We start from the raw sequence: 19560 nt of genomic DNA, 5'->3' as shown, positions 1-19560 counted from the left end.
TATATGTGCTAAAATATATTTCAAAATATATAAATATATTTTAAAATGTATTTTAGCACATATATTTTTTGGCCATTTTTTGTATATTTTAAAATATATTTAAAAATATATTTATAATATATTTTGAAATGTGTTTTAACACATATATTTTTTGGCTGTTTTTTTATATTTTGAAATATATTTATAAAATATATTTCAAAATACAATTTAAACTTATTTAAAATCATTCAAAAATATATAAATTTAACCCTTCATATATTTCTAAGAAAACACATTCACATGTAACAGCTGAAAGAAATCTTTATTTGATGTTTAAAACATACATATAGCATATCAATCAAGCAAGGAGTATTCATTTTATAATTTTATTCTCATTACATACTTAAACATTCTAAAAGAAACACAGACACACACACAAATACATATATATGTGTGTATATATATATGTACACATATGTGTGTGTGTATGTGTATATGTGTGTGTGATTGTGTGAACATAAGTCAACATACTTTAAATGTAATTTCTTTTCCTTTTCCAGCAGTCTCAGTTCCCCCAGCTTTCACTGCAATCCTCAAAGCCCTTCTGGACACATTGGGAAACCTCTTCCTTACCGCCACTGTAACAAACAAAAGTCACAGTTCTATTACTTTTATCAGAGTTAAAATAAAAATATGATTTATGTTAGCTGGCTTCATTTAGCAAACAGATATTTCTGTTTATATAGATACAGATATTAATACAGGTATATTTTACGCATAATTTTACCTCTTTTTTTTCCTAGATGGAAAGTCTATCCAGTTCACATTACAGTAATGCTAACACCCCTTTTGGTCGTCTCTCCTTACCCTCCAGCATTCATAAATCTGTTGACCTTCTTTGTCTGAGACCAACCACTACAATGCATCATCACCTATTTGTATTGGTAACTTACTTTACAACCTATTTTAATGGTTGCAAAGTAAGTTACTTGTGCTGTATGCAATTTTAGATACACAGAAAGTCTTCACTTACTATATATGGCTGTCATAGTGTCCTTATGAAGGGCAGTTCTTCACTCTCTTGCCGATGTCCGTTTTGCTCTGTCCTCCTATAAAAAGCATGAACATTTGAGTGTTTGACTAGTTTTAGATTTCCAAAAATCTGATATTTGTACAACTAAACATTTGAACTACAATGATATGCTATTGAGAGATACTTTTATGGGTACTTTTTGGTAAAGAAACTGGTGACAGAGTTGTAGGCTTTTTAGAATACTATTAGCTAACCATTTGAACTGACTTTCAAAGCTGTTTACCTTTTAAATTGCTGTGGATCAAAACTTCCAGTGGGAAGGCGGCCATTAGAAGAACACGCACCATTGAACCTGAAAATAACAAAATCAAACAAAAAACAGAACAATATATAAGAGTCAGGCAGAGTAATAAATCTCTTCTGAAGCAATATAGTTCATTTTGGGTGAAAAACAAAACATTCCTCTAAAATATATATACTGACATCAGCAATCAACATCATGATTGTAATTATTTCCTTTTTAGCACATCTACTGCTGTGTGCATGTGTCAAGCACTACGACTGTATCTATGCATATAAATTCACCATATATATCCTGCAAAAATGTTTTGTTATAGTAAAAAAAGGCAAACAAACAAAGGCATTCAATCAGAGGTGAGAAATTAATTGGGAATATCAATTATAGGTGAACTATTCTTTACCTACCTACTAGCAATCATATTTGAATGTAAAATAAAATAAATAAATAAATAATAATAAAAATAACATGATGTAATTAAAATGCACAACTTACATTAAGGAAATCTGCATTTGTATCCACAGGCTAAAAGTAAAACAGTAAATGTGTTAGTAATAGTAGAGGTATTTGTAAAAAAAAAAAAAAAAAAGAGGCAGTAACTGTGACTCTTCTAGTGGGATGCTAAATGCAGAGATTTATATTTACAGTATAATACTGCATGTACAGGTAGCTGTGTTGTGAACTGTAACTGAATATTAGAGAATCTCAGAGAAATTAAATGTATTTATTTTTTGAATTTATCAATCATAAAACCGTCTGTTTTGAAGGCCTGTTACGATAACAACTTTTTGTTGGTCTGTATATTGCCCCATAAACAATTGCGACAAGTTATGTCATTGTGATTTTAAGACCATTTTATGTCTTTGAATGTATAATCATAATATAACACCATAATAATGCAAGAGCTACACACTTTCAATTGACAAACCAACATCTAATTCTAAAAATATTTAGATCATGGAAATTAGGTATCAAAATATTAGATACCATAAAAACTTGAATAAATAGTAAATTTTCTAACAAATAGAAAACAACGTTATTTAATGTTATTGTGTTGTTATTATTATATTTTATTTTTGTAAATATAATGGCAGATAAATTGCATCATTAACAATTATTGAGGTCATGTACATGTATTGTGTGTTAAGTCGATATATCGATTATTGTGACAGGCCTACTGTTTTGGTATCATAACAAGCTTGTCAAACATGCATGACCACTAAGCAATGTCTAAGCAGTAGTATTAATCTGAATGACAACAAACATAACTAGTGTTTTGGAAAATCTGTTAGAAAACAGTTATTTCAATAATTATGATTAGCATGTGACACAGACACTGCATAAAAACTACAACAACAAATACTTACTTTAGGAGGATGGGGGAGGGCAGCATGAGGTTGAGACTTTGACATCTGTAAGAAACAAATTCATGTATTACAAACAAGTCACTTAAAAATACATTAATGTGGCAGATGCAGTGTATAAGTACAATCAGGGCTGTCACAACAATGGGGTGGGGCCAAGTGGCTGCAACCCTAGGTACAATGTGCAGGTATATATAATTACATATAATATATGTGAATAAAGCAAGAATCAGTTTAGGTTAGTCACTGTGCTGACTGATGCTTGGTAGGTTTATATGATTGCAAACTGCACAAAAACAACAACAGCAACAACATTAATGACAATGACAAACAAAATTACTTACATTTATGTAAATCTCACATCAGGAAGATCTGCATTCGATTTCATGGGCTGAAATAAATAGGCAGAAACATTACTGCTAAAAAAACCAAAAACTCTAAAAAGCCTAAAAATGACTTAAAAAGCAAGGAAATGTGGAACATTGTAATTAGCGAACATTAATAAAGCATAACTGTGCTTTGTTTCTAACCTTGGTAAGTACTCTGTAGCCAGAAGGAGAGGTGGGATTTCTGTGAAAGCCAAATTAAATGTGAATAGGTTTTGATAGTTATTGTATATAACAAGTGTAAACAGTTTTATTTGTATTTTTTCCCTTTCTGAGAAGGCAGAATAATAAGAAAAGGCAAAAGTACGTCACAATATAATTAATTAAGTTACATATTTTGATTACCACATTATGGAAGCGTGGAGCTGCCACCCAGGCAAAAGAAAAATAGAGCTATATCACGTTATAACGTGAAATGTTTATTGTTCTAACATTATGCTTTTCATGTTTGTATAATATAATATCACGTTATTACAATATACATAATTATCACGTTTGCACAATATTGTACGGACGTGATAATTATGTACATTGTTCGTACAATGTTGTTCAAACATGTTGTTCAAACATGAAAAGTATATTGTACTAACATGATAGTATATTGTTAGAACGATAAACCTTTCACGTTATAACGTGATATACTTATATTTCTCTTTTGCCTGGGTGGCAGCTCTACGCTTCCGTGCCAAATAAGCGAGAATAAAGTAATATGATATGAGAAAAGGCACCTGCTAGCTTGATGATGGAGGCTTCATAGACCGGCCACCCGTCTTTTGGCTTCTTGTCGACACTCCACCAAATAAAGGTCCGTTTCCTCCATGCCGGCTAATTATTCATCCTCATTAAAATCTCGTATATGTTCAGTTGGCAGAATTGAGAATTTTACATCTTCCAACTACCTAATTAACGCGAACATAATCGGCTTGTTTCTTCCCGTCTCCTGTATCCGGCCGTTCCTCTCACTGTCGGAATTCGCGCCTCAGAGACGTCGTTATTTTTCAAAAAAAAAAAAAAAAGGAACAAAGAAAGAAACAGCAACAACTAATAAACAGTGTTTGTGCACGTTCATTGCACATTTGTGGGAATGTTTAAATATAAAATTTTTATTAATTACTTTTCATTATATCTTTATTTTTTAAACGACCATGGCAATGCGCATGCGCATACTCTCCTGCAGCACAGGGCTTTGGAGTTGACGTAATGCCGCAATGCATTGTGGGAGCGCAGCACCATCTTGGCAGGCCACGAATCAAAACAAGATTGCTACGAACCATTCTGAAACTAGCTCAAAAGAAAATGACAGTATAGAGACAGATTGTGTCCAGATGCAAAGAGACGGTACTTGATTGTTGAAATGTGGACCCGTATGAAATGCGCCGTGGAGTAGAAACCCTGAAGACCAAACCGCTATTGACTTAGCATGATCTACTCTGGTACCTTGTCTGTGGAGTCAGCATACACGGCGCACCAATTTCGCAATTACAAATCTCAGGAGGCGCACATCCAATTCACCAAGGACTGGGTACAAGATTTGGCTATTTTTAAGCCTCCACGTTGTGAGTACGCGGTCATTCAAGCAAAGGTAAGTCAGCTTGAGTACTGCGAGTAAAATGCCTTTGATTCCCCCCGAACATTCAGATTAGTGCAAGCATAAATTCATTCATGAGGGGGAAATTACATTGAGAACATGTGGAGGCTGTTAGAGGGATAAAATAGTGAGTTCAGTGCACTGATGTGACATTGTCCTGAAGGATTTAGTTATTCTTTATGGTTAAAGAAATTGCCCTAATTAATTCATATTTATTATAAATAATCCTAATTACACATCTTGCTTCCTTGTTTGTGTCCTGTGTCCTAAAAATACATTCTGTTTTAGTTTTATACATTGATTAATGACCTGCAGAATCTCCTTATCATATTAGGTGTCCATAATTGTCACTTAAAGTTGAACATTATGTTTTCTCCCTCTTGAAAGTGATTACATCCTTGCATTACATACTTTAGGTTCATTTTCTACAGGCAGGTTTCTGAAAGAGAACAGGCAGATTTAGAATATAACATGCAGTGTTCTATAGATGGATGATAGGGGATGCATAAAAACACTTTATTTGTTATATTTATGATAAATGGATTTGAAAGTAGATAAAACACATTTGTGTCGGCCTTGGCTTATTAAAGTTCTTGTCTTTAAATGAACTTCGTCTGTGTGTGTTTCAGGTACTGCACTCTTAAAGACTGAATTGCAGCATTGCAGCCATGGGTCATTGTGAGCATCACAGGGAAGGTTGAAGCCGCCCACTACACCTGTATGGCCGGAGTCGTGGAGACCTGCAGCCATGTCGCTGCTCTTCTGTTTAATGTAGAAGCAACAGTGTTGATCTGTGGCACAAGGACTGTTACAGATGAACCTGCATACTGGGTTTTGCCTGGTAATATGACCAAGATACAGCCAGAGGTTGGCCATAAGATAGACTTCTCCTCTTCAGCTGCCCAAAAAAAGGTTCTTGATCAAAACATAAACAGACCATTTGTTGTGACAGGTAAAAGAAGCCGTCCTCAGAAAAGAAAAGTTCCACCTGCTACTGTGGAGGAGTTGGATCAACTGATGGGACAATATTTTTCCAGGCATAGTTCTGTTCTGAATAACCCAAAATGTTTTAATTTAGGGGGCCATGTAAATAATTTGCATTTACTGAATATGTACTTAGTAAGTAGCACTGTTCAAAAGTTGAATAAAGAAACAAAGAAATGTTTGCCTATTTTTAATTAAAACCACTTTGTAGAACATCAAATCAGTTACAATGTAGAATCAATGTTATGTATAGTTTACAAATGACAAAATGTTCACATAAAATCATGACAGCGTTTAAATAATATCACCCACTACTAGCATTCTGTAATTTACTGTCTCTTTTGAAAACTTATCACTACATAAACAGCACAAGACTTAAGAATATTTAACAAGTGCATTTTTCCCTGGTTTTACTACCACACTGGGGCACATGTTCACCAAAACACAGCAAACCTTTGCCATCTTATCCAGGAGGGTCAGCTTTTTACCTACACATGGAAGAAGTAATCTGATTGGTATGGTGGTGTGTAGCATGTAGTTTGAAGCAGGGATTTCGTAGTGCCCCATGTGTAGTGTTGGAACCCAGTCAGGATTTGTTTCTTTCATTTCATAGGCTGGTTTGCTGCAATAATGCCAAATAATTAGCAACTCTATAAATAGAAGGTAGTTCTGCATGTTTGTTCTAAGTTTGTGCTATGATCTCAGAGCGCATTGAAAATAAAACTAACAGGCTATAAAGAATAATATGAATTTATTTAGAACTTACCTGAATGAAAATACTGAAGCACACCAACAGATATCTGGGGATGGTAGAGAACTGAATATCAGCTCGTCTCACAGCTGCTATCCAGGCTAGACGCCTTCTTTTGGTAACATCCAACACATAAGCTCCCTCATGATGCTTCCAGGTGAGGAAACAATGAAAAGAGAGCCTGTTTTCAAGCTTATTCCTTTGCCGGTAGTGCAATGTAACATTACAACTGACCACACAGCAAGCATTTGTTTGGCCTGCTAATATGGCGCCTCGACCAAAAATCCTGGCTACGCCCCATCCCGTAAGATCACGCTCCAGAGTCCTAATAACGTACGGATCTAGAAAGAAGACGCTGCATTTTTAACTCTGAGGGAGATGGAGAATGAGCCTATTTCCAAAAAAAGTGGAGTGTGTTCCTTTAAGTACTATATTGTATATATTGTCAAAAACTAAAGTGTACATAGCAGTTGTTGTATCTTGTTTACTGTATCACTGACAGATAATTTCAAAGTCAATGAGCGCTACATTATAGTGAAATATTGTGTAATGTGAAATACTGTAAGCAAATGAATAAACAACCTAATTCTTGCTAGACCTTTGACTCTGTTTTGTTTGAATCCAACTGTTTTTTGCAGATGTGCATAATACATGTTACTTTTAGTATTATTATCATTATCATCATTATTGCACTAAATACATTTTAAATAAAGGATACTTTGATATACATTCTACTGTAAGGTTGGAAATGTATTTTCTTCACCCTAAAATATGTTTTGAAATGTATTTTGGTTTGAAAGAAATATATTTTCAATTTCAAAAATATATTTTTTTGGAGCATCACAAATACAAAATATATTTACCATATATTTGAAATATATTTTGGCCAGGAAAAATGTATTTTTTTACCGTATGGGATGGAAAGGGAAAACGCTTATGAACTTGCAAATTAAAAACATGATGCATTTAAGGTAACACTTTTCCATTTTTATTTAAGAAGAGAATTTGTTCCACTGTGCGATGGCCGAACCTGTTCCTTTTCGTGGAGATAATTTCTCCTTGTTAGGTGTTGGCAGGAAAAGGACCCAAAGTGCAGACTACGGAGACAGACGTGAACTCAAAACAGCTTTAATGCTGAACTCAAAAGTGTAACAAAACTAAGAATACAAAATACACTTACATAGACAGAACACACAGCAAGATAAGGGTAGATTGCGACAATGACAAACTGAAACACAGGGCTTAAATACATAGAGGGAGCAATCAGGGAATGGGCAACAGGAGGGAAACACAGCTGGGGCAAGTCAGGACTAACGAGACAAGGAAAGCAAAACCAGATACACTAACATGAAACACGGACTTTCAAAGTAAAACAGGAAACATAACACAGAGACGCGAACTTAACAAGGGGATACAGCCGACAGGGGAGACAGCAACTATAGAACACAGAGACATAAACCATAAGACGGAACTCTAAGAAAGAAACCAAAGACTAGAAATGATAAATAATATAATAAACTCAAAAGCCCTGGGTCAACGGCCCAGGCATCCTAACAGTACCCCCCCCCTAAAGGGCTGGCTCCCAGACAGCCCAAACTGAAACACCAAAACAAAACAAAAAAAACCCACCACACACACACACACACACACACACACACACACACCAGGGTGGGCGGCGGGGGAACCGGATGGAGGGACCGAAACCAAAACACAGGGAACAAAGTCCAAAACAACAGCACTGAGGCCCAGGAACAGTCCAAAAGAAAAACAAAACTGCCCACGAAAGGCGCAGAGGCCCAGGCAACAGCCTCGAAAAGGTTCAGGGGGCCGGAGGACGACGGCCCAAGAGTCCAGAAAAAAAGTTCAGGAGGCCGGCCGGGCGGGAGGCACCGGCGGCGACGGAGCAGGTCAGGAGGCCGGTCGGGCGGGAGGCACCGGCGGCGACGGAGCAGGTCAGGAGGCCGTCCACAACGGCGAGGACGTCCAGTCATCGGCCTGGAAGGGGGCCAGAAAGGACGAGCAGGCCGGACAGGACGTGCAATCAGAGGCCTGGAAGGAGGCCGGCACTGTAGAGGCGCAGGATGTGGTCCAGACGTCGGCGTGGCGAGGCAGGACCAAGCGGCTGTAGCGAGGCCGGACCGGGCGGCGGCGCCGCGGGCAACGGCGTGGGAGCCGGAGATGGTGGCGCTGCAGGCGACGCCGAAGCTGATGAGGAGGCTGCTGCAGGCGACGCTGAAGCTGGAACAGGCAACGGCGTGGATGTTGCTGCCGCTGCCGCAGGCGGGGATGCTGCAAGCGACGATGTGGGCGCTGCAGGCGGCGATGTAGGTGGTGGCTGAACGGTCTCCCCGGAACCGTCAGTAGAGATGAGGATGTGTTGGCTGGGTCCTCCAAGACCCCCAGCTGACGAGGCAGGAGGCTGGAACGGTTCCTCGGACCCTCCAGCGGAGGCAGAAGGCTGGTGCGGTTCTCCAGAACCCCCAGCGGAGGCAGACGAAGGCTGGACGGGCCCCTCGGACCCCCCAGCGGAGGCAGAAGGCTGGTGCGGTTCTCCAGAACCCCCAGCGGAGGCAGACGAAGGCTGGGCGGGCCCCTCGGACCCTCCAGGCGAGGCAGGTGGTAACTGAGCAGGCGACTGAGCTGAGATGTGAGCTAATGTTCGAGCTATGGATAGAAGTTTAAGTTCTATTGACTGTTGTAACGATGGTAGTAATGGTGGGTTAGGTGGTGGATTAGCAGTAAGCTGAGCTAGTTCCCCTGAGTCTCCAGAACCTGAAGAAAACCACCGGACGGGCTCACCCGAGCCTTCAGCGAGGTCAGAAACAGGTGCAGGTACCTGCCGGATACCGGCCTCTCCCACCCGAGGAGAAGGTACGGGTGCCGCAACAGGCACCGGAGCAGGGACCAGCTGGACCGCAGCCTCCCTCACCTGAAGCACTGAAACAGGTGCAGGGGAATGCTGGGCCCGAGCCGCCCTGGGAGCAGGAACACAACTGGGCGAAGGAGCAGGGTCAGAAAACAGAATCCTCCAAAATGTTTTTTAGCTTCCTACCACCACCATGTCTAATAGTCTTAACAGTCTCAGTTTTAGCAGTGTTCATATGATTGTCTTTTCCCAGCTCAGAGGAACGAAAGCAGTCTTTATAACTCACCACTGGGAGTTGTTCCACAGAGAAAGAGTGGTGACGGTGTGAGCGCCGCCTCCTCCGGGAAGTGGGAGGTGGCAAACTGGGCTGCAAATCCTTCAACGGACCGGGCTGCAATGAGGAATCAGAGAGTTTATGAAGCTCAGAACGCTGCAGACCCAAAAACAGAGCGAAGGACTGCAGCGGAGTGAGTCTAGCGTCCGACGTCACATAATCCTTTCTTCGCTGCTTAACCCTCTTGTTGGACTGGAAATCCGGGGGTGGAGGCGGAGGTGTAGCGACCGGAGAGAATGAGCACGTGCTCAATCTGATCCTCCAAGACATAGGTGCCGGCTCGGCCGTAGCTATGGCGGTTTGGAGGCTGCGGGGCCCTCCGAAAGCCAAACGAGACCCATAGAAGGGTGACTGGAGCTCCTGGGCATGCTTAGCCTCCTGCCTCACGCTCTCCTTGAGGAAGGCAGAAACTGCGGGTCGCCGATACCATACGGAGTCTGCTGGGTCCATGTTCTGGTCGCGATCTTCTGTTAGGTGTTGGATGTGTGTTGGCAGGAAAAGGACCCAAAGTGCAGACTACGGAGACAGACGTGAACTCAAAACAGCTTTAATGCTGAACTCAAAAGTGTAACAAAACTAAGAATACAAAATACACTTACATAGACAGAACACACAGCAAGATAAGGGTAGATTGCGACAATGACAAACTGAAACACAGGGCTTAAATACATAGAGGGAGCAATCAGGGAATGGGCAACAGGAGGGAAACACAGCTGGGGCAAATCAGGACTAACGAGACAAGGAAAGCAAAACCAGATACACTATGTTAGGGTTCAATGTTGAGAGAAGAATCCATAAAAACCACAGATCCAGGCGTGTGCAATTTAGACGGCATTTTAATGAACACATGTGTGAGTTCAACAACCCAATCAGTGTTGAACTGTCTTTCTCATATTCAGACAACTGTTTTATGGGGTTAAGAATTGTACAGCCCCCTTTTCTGTTACTAGGCAGATTTACGTCACACCAAAACCACAATGACTTTTAACATAGAACATCATCTTCGTGTCGACGGCTGATGCTTCCTGTTAGCCCGCCTTCGCTGTCGCTTATCTCCCTGGAACATCAGGTGCACTTCCTGTAGAAAATGTCACTCATACAGGCACAACTTTGCAGTCTAAAACTCATTTAGTAGGTAAGAGTTTATATCTGTGTGTGTGTGCACGCAGGGGCGCTGCATGCATGCTGTGTACTGCGTACGTGTCATGACCTCTCACTATTTGTCTGTCTGTACGTGCAGAGTTTGCATCTGCTTCCTGAACCTTAGTTGACCTCAACTTAAGCAACTTGAACTTTCCCCTATCAGTGATCCCTCTAACTAAGTGTGCGTGTGGTTACGTGTATGTCCGAACCAAGACTATATATGTGTACTCTACTGAATTAATGTTTTGATCAAAAGCCTCTACTAAAAGCTTAAATCAAAGATAAATGCATAATAACTCTTTGGCTCTTTGGCTTGCACTCGCTCTGCTTTCGGTTTCACTTCTGCAAAAGCACACCGTTTCCTGTCAGCCTGCAACTCAGTTTTCTCACCCACTGAAGACTATGTGTAAGAATATAAAAACATTCGAAAACCTTTAAATTATAGATTCAACTGATTATAACTAAACCTGTAATAAAGACTAATATAATACCAATATATTTGAACATCTGAATGCATCTGAATGCAACATCACATGAAATGGTAATGATGATTATAAAATAGCAGCAAATAATAGCAGTAAAATATTTCTATTCCTCTCAATCCCCTCTCTTGTGGTGGCCCTCGAAGAGGGTCACCACACACTTATAACCTTACTCTGACCCTCTCTAGAAATGCCAGCTCCCCCTAAGAACACTCCATGGGTAAAGTCAGGTTCGTCCTTGGTCCCTCTCTCGTGGAAATCTCCTCCTGTAAAGGATGGAAAACACTTTCTCCCTACTTTATTCAAACCTGATTCCAGCTAATATTACTCAAAACATGAACCTAATTTTGTATTTGGTTTTTGACTTTTATTTTTATATCTCATTCAACCGTACTCAGCATTTGTAAAACTCTCACAGCACTGCCTTTAAGAGAATCGAAGGAAGCACGTCTCTGCATGTGCTTCCTCTTTGCTCCTTATCTGATCACCCACATCCTGTACACTCTCAGAAATAGAGGTACGAGAGAAGAACATTTTTGTACCTATAGGTACATTTTTTGTAAATGTTCCCTTAAAAGTACAATACTGGTCTTTAAAAGTCCAGAAATGCCCCTTTAAAGGTTCAATTTGAAATAAAGTACAAATCTGTACCATTTTGACCTGTACTGCAGTGACAGTGGCAGAATATGGTAATGGGTCAGCATGGGAAAATCTGGATGGGCCTGGTTAATTGTAAAATTCATATGAGATGTGAGTGTGCTCATAAAAGCTACATGTTATAATCGAATCTGTTGGTCCTCTCCTCTGTACGTAAATTATCCTATGATGCAAAGAATATCTGTAACCTACCTTTGTGTAAGTTATGTTAAATTATATTTAAAAAAACACACACAATGACATGCAGGCACAACCAAATGATGTTAAAAAAAACTGGTCTATTTCCATTTTATTAAGTTCCAGTTATAATTTTTAATGTTTTAAATCTTGGTTGTAGCCTTCAAAAACGTGAAATCATTTTACTGTTATGTTTGGCCATTTACTTTTTCGCTTTTACTACATCCTAGAATTGTTCATTAATTGTGAGGTTTTTATGGAATTTGCAACATCAAGTTAAACCGAGGTTCTTTGGAAGTTAAAATGTCAAGCAGATTTTTATGTTACGGTGACTACATTTTGTAAGTTACAAATATAGTTCGCCAAGACAGCATAACGATTTCTAAACAACTGCGCATTAATACCACAATGTTGTATTTTCACGTGTCAAGTTCGCAACGCGCATTAATCCCAAAGGCTGAAAAGCCAGCAGCGATGAGTGCTCCGCCTCCGCGCTGACTAGCGTTGACGCAGAAAATGACTCTCAGGGGGTTATCGATGGAGGAGCTCCTTAAAAAGTTGATGGAAGAAGGCATTGATGTATCAGACGACGAGGCGCAAAGGTTTAGAGGTAAGTCGGGTGTGATTTTGTGTTTTTATAAAAATTACAACGTGTAATTTTACAGTAGAATTAGCAAAAGTCCGAAGAGCTAGATTTAACATGGGTGAAAGCTAGCAGTTAGCTAAGTTTTAAACAAAGAAAGGTACAAATGTGGACTATTTAGACTGTTGGTGGAATGTTCAAGGTCTGTCTGCCCGCCGTATTCGAGTGTTTTATCAATAAATAGTGACTAACCGTGTACAACAATGTAGAAAAATCAATAATTTCTCAAAACATGCTAGTATGTAAATATAGCTATTAACAAAATCGTTTTCTAAGCAAAATTTATCGCATCTAACTTGTTTCCCGCTCAAAGGGATTTTAAACAATGGAAGGTACACATTTGTACCATTCCACCTACTTAGTGGGATTTTCGAATATGAGAGCTGTAAGCTCTGCGCAGGGACACTGTCTGCAAACACCTGTGATGCCAGCTAGCTGCTCGATCAGGGATTGATTTATAATTTCAAATAAACCAAAATCAAGGAGGCAAATTGTGGGCAGCAAAAACAGACAAGATAGCCTAGGATTCTATTCTATCCACAACTCGGGTTATTGTTTTGGTTGCAATGAATAATGCCTACAGCCAACAGGCAATCGGCGCAAGGATTTCCCCCCCGAAAAGAAATTTGAAAATGGTTTTATTTTTATTTCATACTGTACTTTATATTTCAGATAACGATGTAGATGGAGAGACGGTAGACTGTGGACTCACTGAGACCATGGTTGCATATCTTTTGACAAGTCTTTAAAGCAGCTGAAGTTCAGAGACTTCACAAACCGCTACAAGGAAGTCATCATCACTTTACAACCGGTCGACCCATTTGAAGGTACAGTTGAAGGTCCAGTGTCCCAAGCAAACCAGTAGTAGGTTGTGATAAATGTCTAAATTTGCATATGCATTTAAGTGCTTGCAAAATGGCTAGTTAATGCTGTTTTCCTACTGTATTGCAGTTCTATACCTTCTTGCCGTAGACTGCCTGCAGTTATTTCCATTCCAAAATTCCCACAAGATGTCCAGAGTCGCTTGGATCTCAAAGAACCAGTCCAGAAAGAACAGAAGTACCGAAACAAAATAATTGGGACTCTTTATGAAATGCTGTCACAGTACACAATGTAAGGGTTCCTTTCTGAATAATTACATTAATTTCTTAATATTAATATTGCTGTTGTACGAGAGGCAGAGAACAAATGGTTAGCCCATCTGCCTCCCAATCTGGAGACCAGCGTTCGAGTCTGGCGTGACACACGGTTCCAATGAACTGGCAATAGTGGTAAAACCATACATCCTGTGTCTCCAGACCTTGTCTGGACTATGATATCCAAAGTGTTCATTTTCGAATTTGCTCAAGAGTAAATTAATAATTCAGGACTGCAGTCAATTAATTAATGAAGTTTGGGAGAGGTGTGGCTGTTTGTCCACGCCCATTTTAAAAAAAAATTAAAATCAACTTTAGCTACATTGATTTGACATTGGTCTATAACATACTATTTACGGTAATAACAATATGAGTAGAAGAATTGAAGAACAGAAAAGCCCCCAGGAAAGGATAAGAGTAATCAGTGTACTGTGTGTTGTTTTTCTTATGTTTGAAACAGGTACCCAACCCACTCAGACTACATCCAGGTCATCAAAGCCCTGATTGTGAAGTATCCTTTCTTAAGAGATGTACACGGAAATGGTTATGTGAGTACCTCTCCTTTTTGTTTCTTTTATAGATTATATTAATATAAAGTAAGCATAATTAACTACTTATATACATTTGAAACAACTAGGACACCTGGCACAGCCAACTCAAGAGAAAGTTCAAAGCAGAACGGGCTCCCCTAATCAGCAACGAAGAAGTGAACCGGGTTAAAGAAAAGTTTGGGCGCACGCAGAAACATCGGACCACAGAGGAATCCAGCAGCTCCTGTCTGAAGAGACTGAAGCCCTCTCTCGTAAATCCTCACACCCTCAGCCTCTAAGAGCTAAGGTAACATATGTAGTCTTATTATGTTCACTGTAAAGCTAAAAGTAAACATTAATTGAAAGAAACATGTTAACAGATAACATTAACATAGAAAAAGGAACTTCACAGTTGATTTAACAAAAGTCAGCTCAACTTGCAATTCCTATTCAACATTTTTGCATTTTTTTTCAAAGCATTTGGTGTACAAATTACTGCATTTCGAGTAACATTAACTTATCAGATTTTACTTATGATAATACTGATATCTGCTTTGACAAAGGATTCGTGCTTTGTGGGAAGATGCAGCCTCCGTTGATGCTCATATCAAGGTGCTAAATGATCAGCACAGGACGCTACATCCTGACACAGCACTGGTGAAAGACCGCATGACAAAAACCTTTGCATGGAGACGCCGAGAGGTAGCTGAAGGAATGTGTACTGTGGACCTATTAAAGAGATATCCATTCCTGGGGACATCTGCAGGGGTAAGAATTGTTAAGATGATTGGGGAAACAGCTAATGATTTTTTTGTCTCTAAATCTGATTATTATTTTCTGTACTAACTGATTAATCAATCTGTTTATTATCTTTAGAATTTTTGTTCAAGGGTTAAAGCACTTTACATTTATCTCCAGTCTGTGTCTTTAAACATGTCAAAAGTTTAAATCCTCAATGTAAAATGTCATTCTTTTGTCTATTCTGCTCTTTTCATTTCCAGTTGTGTGATGAGGTTGATTTAATGCATCCCTGCCAAGACAACATCTGTTGCCGCTTTAGCGAGAACTTCACTGCTGTTCTTCAAAATGTTCTTCAAATGACCAAGGATTTGCCACTGAAGGTCTACATAGAGGCAAGAGAGAATGCACTGGCTGAAGACATTACAGGTGCTAATTTGACCTCATACAAATAGTAAATTTTGTGACAATTCATTTGCGCTCTCTTCCAAAGATAATTGATGTACCATAGTGCCATGTCAAGAGCATGTTAATGGGAATTTGCATGCTATCAAAATCTAATGAAGTGCATTTGCATCTGTATGACCTAGGAATTGACTTCAAGGGGGCACTTCTCCTCTTGCCATCCATCTTCAAGGAGAAGATAGAAGATTTCATCATCCTTGGAGAGATAAATGCATGATGCAATGCATAGCCTTTGGCCACAAGTTTCATTCTCGGTGTTTTGTTGGCATGGAGCTGAATTCAGCTGCGGTTCAGCATCACAGCTAAGCTAATGTAGGGGAAACACTGCTGTTAATCCACAGACTTACAGAATGCTCTGGAAATGAACAAAAGTTTTACAGATGTGCATTTTCAGGATAAAGTGCTTCAGCGTGTGTCTGCTATATCTGTCAGCAGTGTCAAATATGAACTTGAGGATGTTTTTGTAGTTGGCCATGTACACACTGAAGCCATACCTATATTCTTTAAAATCAAGTATATTTTGAATGTTGATACTTGTTGGGTATTGTGTGGGGAAACTGTTACTTCCTTGCACTTATGAATGTCATTTCCATGCTTACCAAGTGGCAGTTCACAATGGCTGGATCCTGTTCAATCCAGGAAATGAATTAGACTTTCAAGCTCTAGACACCTATTTAGTTGATGATAGGCTGTTTGTGTCCTTGAGGTATTCTGTGTGACGTGATTGCAAGCACATTTTCCACTTTGTCTATATATATGACATACATATATTCTGGCTTGTTGAAGTAGAGCAAAACATTTGTGTGGACAGTTTTTTTTTAAATACATGCCATCTCTGTGATCCGTCAAAAACATTGTGTTCAGGTGTTTAATGTCTTTATGTGATTGTTTACTTTTTTTAAATGAATGTATTTTTCTTGACATGTCCTATGGCAATATACGAATGTAATCAAGGATGTATTCCTGTGGTTGTTTAAATGCTTTGATGTGATTCTATTATCGAAAATAAATGGTTAAATAACCAAATATTTTGGACTATTGGGGGTACATTTTTGTCTCTTTAGGTACGAAATAGGTTGTCGCTGGGGGGGGTACCCTATTGTACCCTTTTCAAGGGAACATTTCTGTACTATAGTTTGAAGGTACATTTATGTCTTAGGAGAGTACATGATTGTACTTCAGATGGTACAACTTCATAAGGTACAAAAATGTACCACGCCTAAAGGGTACAGAAATGTCCTTCAAAAAGGAACACCCCCAGCGACAAGCATTTGTACCCTTTTTGGTACACTTTGGTACCCCTATTTCTGAGAGTGTACACAAAACTGTCACTGCTGCAAGTGCCTCTCATCTAAAGTCACCTTTCACAAGAAAAATCATCATAAAATCATTATAAGGGCTTATTCTACTAAAAGGATCCAAGAAAAACAATCACTTTAATCACTCAGTGTAAGCACATAGTTAATTGCTCCTAGATAAACTTCATCATAGCTAAAAACTGAACTCTAACTGTATTTTGAACTCCCATTTCCTGGGTGATAACCTGTTTGAATCTATCATTTTATTTCATTTTGCTGCTTTTAATGTAATGACTCCTTCTAACTTAAACTTTATCAGACTTAACCAACATATATAAGCTTTCTCCCTTTGCTTCTGTTTTCTGTATTTCTGTATTCTGTAACTGCTTTTTATATAAGAGGACTAAGTTAGAGCTGCATCTGTTATCTCAATATTTTATATGTCACTCAGTTTAGTTACAAGCAAAACTCCTATTCAGTTCCTCTTTCTGTCATTTGTTATTGGGCCAACTCAAATTCGGAATTTCAGGCCCTAGGCCTCACCTATGTTTAAACCATATGTGTTTGTAAGCGTGAATGCTGTTTATCCTTCTGTTGCTCCAAGTCCCCTACAATATATCGACTGAGACATAACGCTCATCGAAGCTTATGACCTTTAAATGGACCGAACCTCAACTCTGTTAATGAGCACGATTGCAATGTGTAAGAAAAAATCATTTCTACATATATAATCTCCAATATTATTCATTTGAGTCAGCGAGACTTTTAACATCCTCATAAAAAGCTCTCCTCTACCCTAGAAATAAATCTATTTACTATCTGTTTCTAAAGCCTACATTATAACAACATTCTAGCATTATGTCACTGTTACAACTTATCCTAAAAATCAAAAAGAAATCCCACATTTTCTACTCATAAAATCTTCACTATTTTCCCCAAAGCATATCCTTTATTCCCACAATTTCCCCTTTAAGTTTGGTGTACAACTTCTTATTAACCCCAGCAATTTATCTTCTAAACCTAATTCAGTTCATTTTAATCCTCTCTTTAAAGAATTTAAAGGATTTTACCATCTCTAAATTATCAAAAAACCCAATCGTTATAAAATCATACTAAAACCCATTTCAAATTAAACAAATTAAATCTTAAATCCCTCTCTTTTTTGACACATCTCATGTGGCAAAAAACTCAAAATGCTCCACCCAAGCTTAACAAATCAAAAGGAAAAAAGGTTAGTCATTTCATTTCTCAGAACAGCTCAGCCATTGTCCTCTCCGGTATTTTGCTCCAGCCCTGAAAACCTATGTTTAAGGAACAAAATCAATTTAATCATCATGTCAAATCTCCTCCAACTCGTTGCTCCATGCAAAGTCTGGATCCTTGGAACTTCCTGAAAACAAAACCTTTACTCAACTCTCCCCCTATATGATCCAATCTGTGTCATAACACAAAATAAACTTAAACAGAACAGTTATTAATCATGTGTTACCTCAGTTAATGGTAACTTAAGTTACATCAATGTTTTCCCTTTTAGCATTTTATAATGTATTAATATGGTCTAACCCAAATCAATAAAACAGAAATTCACTCAAAGGAACATCAGCATCCCCAGATTTAAGTCTCCCACTTGTCCTGCTTATGGCAAAAGCAAAACAAAGCATCCCCTTTCTTTTCCTCACATGATAAATCTGTCCACATTTATTCATTCCCACCTTAGTCCAGTCACTCACATTCACTCACATGCATTCACATGATGATATTTTTGCTGATCTGCAGCCTTCCGCATGACGCCATCAGATGCTCCACATCAGCAAAATGAGCTCAATCATTTGTTTTATTTCGTTTTCCTGTTTAGGAAAATAGTTCTCTATACTTTTGACTGGATTGAATCGATACAATCCATTTTTAGACAGAGACTTGCCGCCAATCAGTCTCTGATTGTAATCAATTATAATTCTGTAAAGCCCACCTGATTTTCGTACTTGGTAATTTTGTCAGCGCCGTCGGTTCACTGTCTTCCAGGCCTGCTTAGAACAAAAATGAAAAAAGAGAGCTGATTATTAGCTCATCAAAGTACAAAACAAAATCACCTGACAGGTTTTTTCTCTAAGTGCACTGTTACAAAAACTATGGGCCCCTTTAGACATGTCCATGTTTATCAAAACTCCCTCTCTTGAAATAGAAACAACAGCCTCAAAAATCTAAAACAATCTTAAATTTCACCCATTCAACACACCGAAAACCTCGCCAAAAGCTACACCGTTTCGTACACAACAATAACCCCGGTTAAGCACATCACCATACTCAGATTCAGCCTAACACCTTACAACAATGTGTCAACACTAATTTATAGACCTCCTAATCAAATTTGCACCTCTGAACAATCTACCCCTCCTTTAAGGCCTCAATCACACACACACACACAGGAAGTGTTAAGAAAAAATGAAGAGAGGAAGTGTCTCTGCTCATAGACTCACAGCTCAACTGCCAACTTGACAAGAAAAATACATGTTTACACCTTATCACATTATTGAACGATTTTCATATTCTTTCTATACTAATCACTTACTTTGATCACTCAGTACAAGAGCACTCCTGAGTCACTCTTATAGACACTTTTCTTTTGTTTTTCCATCTATTTTATGAAACATTCACACCATTCTCTCACTCATACAAGCAGCAAGCAGATCTTCATTGCATATGCTTAT

The 19560-nt window shown here is 38.8% G+C and overlaps 2 long non-coding RNA genes across 2 annotated transcripts; one reads left to right on the top strand and one right to left on the bottom strand.

Moving 5' to 3' along the window:
- Positions 1 to 1061: 1061 nt before the first annotated feature.
- On the bottom strand, positions 1062 to 4077 carry LOC120437362. The gene is made up of 7 exons (XR_005611053.1): positions 3789 to 4077; positions 3205 to 3244; positions 3019 to 3065; positions 2678 to 2722; positions 1806 to 1835; positions 1296 to 1364; positions 1062 to 1088 (listed from the first exon to the last, which is right to left on the bottom strand). It is a non-coding gene; the product is annotated as an uncharacterized LOC120437362 (long non-coding RNA).
- Positions 4078 to 13439: 9362 nt separating this feature from the next.
- On the top strand, positions 13440 to 14931 carry LOC120437363. Its single transcript, XR_005611054.1, has 5 exons — positions 13440 to 13512; positions 13637 to 13798; positions 14282 to 14369; positions 14459 to 14658; positions 14915 to 14931. It is a non-coding gene; the product is annotated as an uncharacterized LOC120437363 (long non-coding RNA).
- The last annotated feature ends 4629 nt before the right edge of the window (positions 14932 to 19560 follow it).

Source organism: Oreochromis aureus, linkage group 3 (assembly GCF_013358895.1).
Source record: "Oreochromis aureus strain Israel breed Guangdong linkage group 3, ZZ_aureus, whole genome shotgun sequence".
Lineage (NCBI taxonomy): Eukaryota > Metazoa > Chordata > Actinopteri > Cichliformes > Cichlidae > Oreochromis > Oreochromis aureus.
Note: the sequence above shows the minus strand (reverse complement) of the source record. Positions and strands in the feature narration are given on the sequence as shown.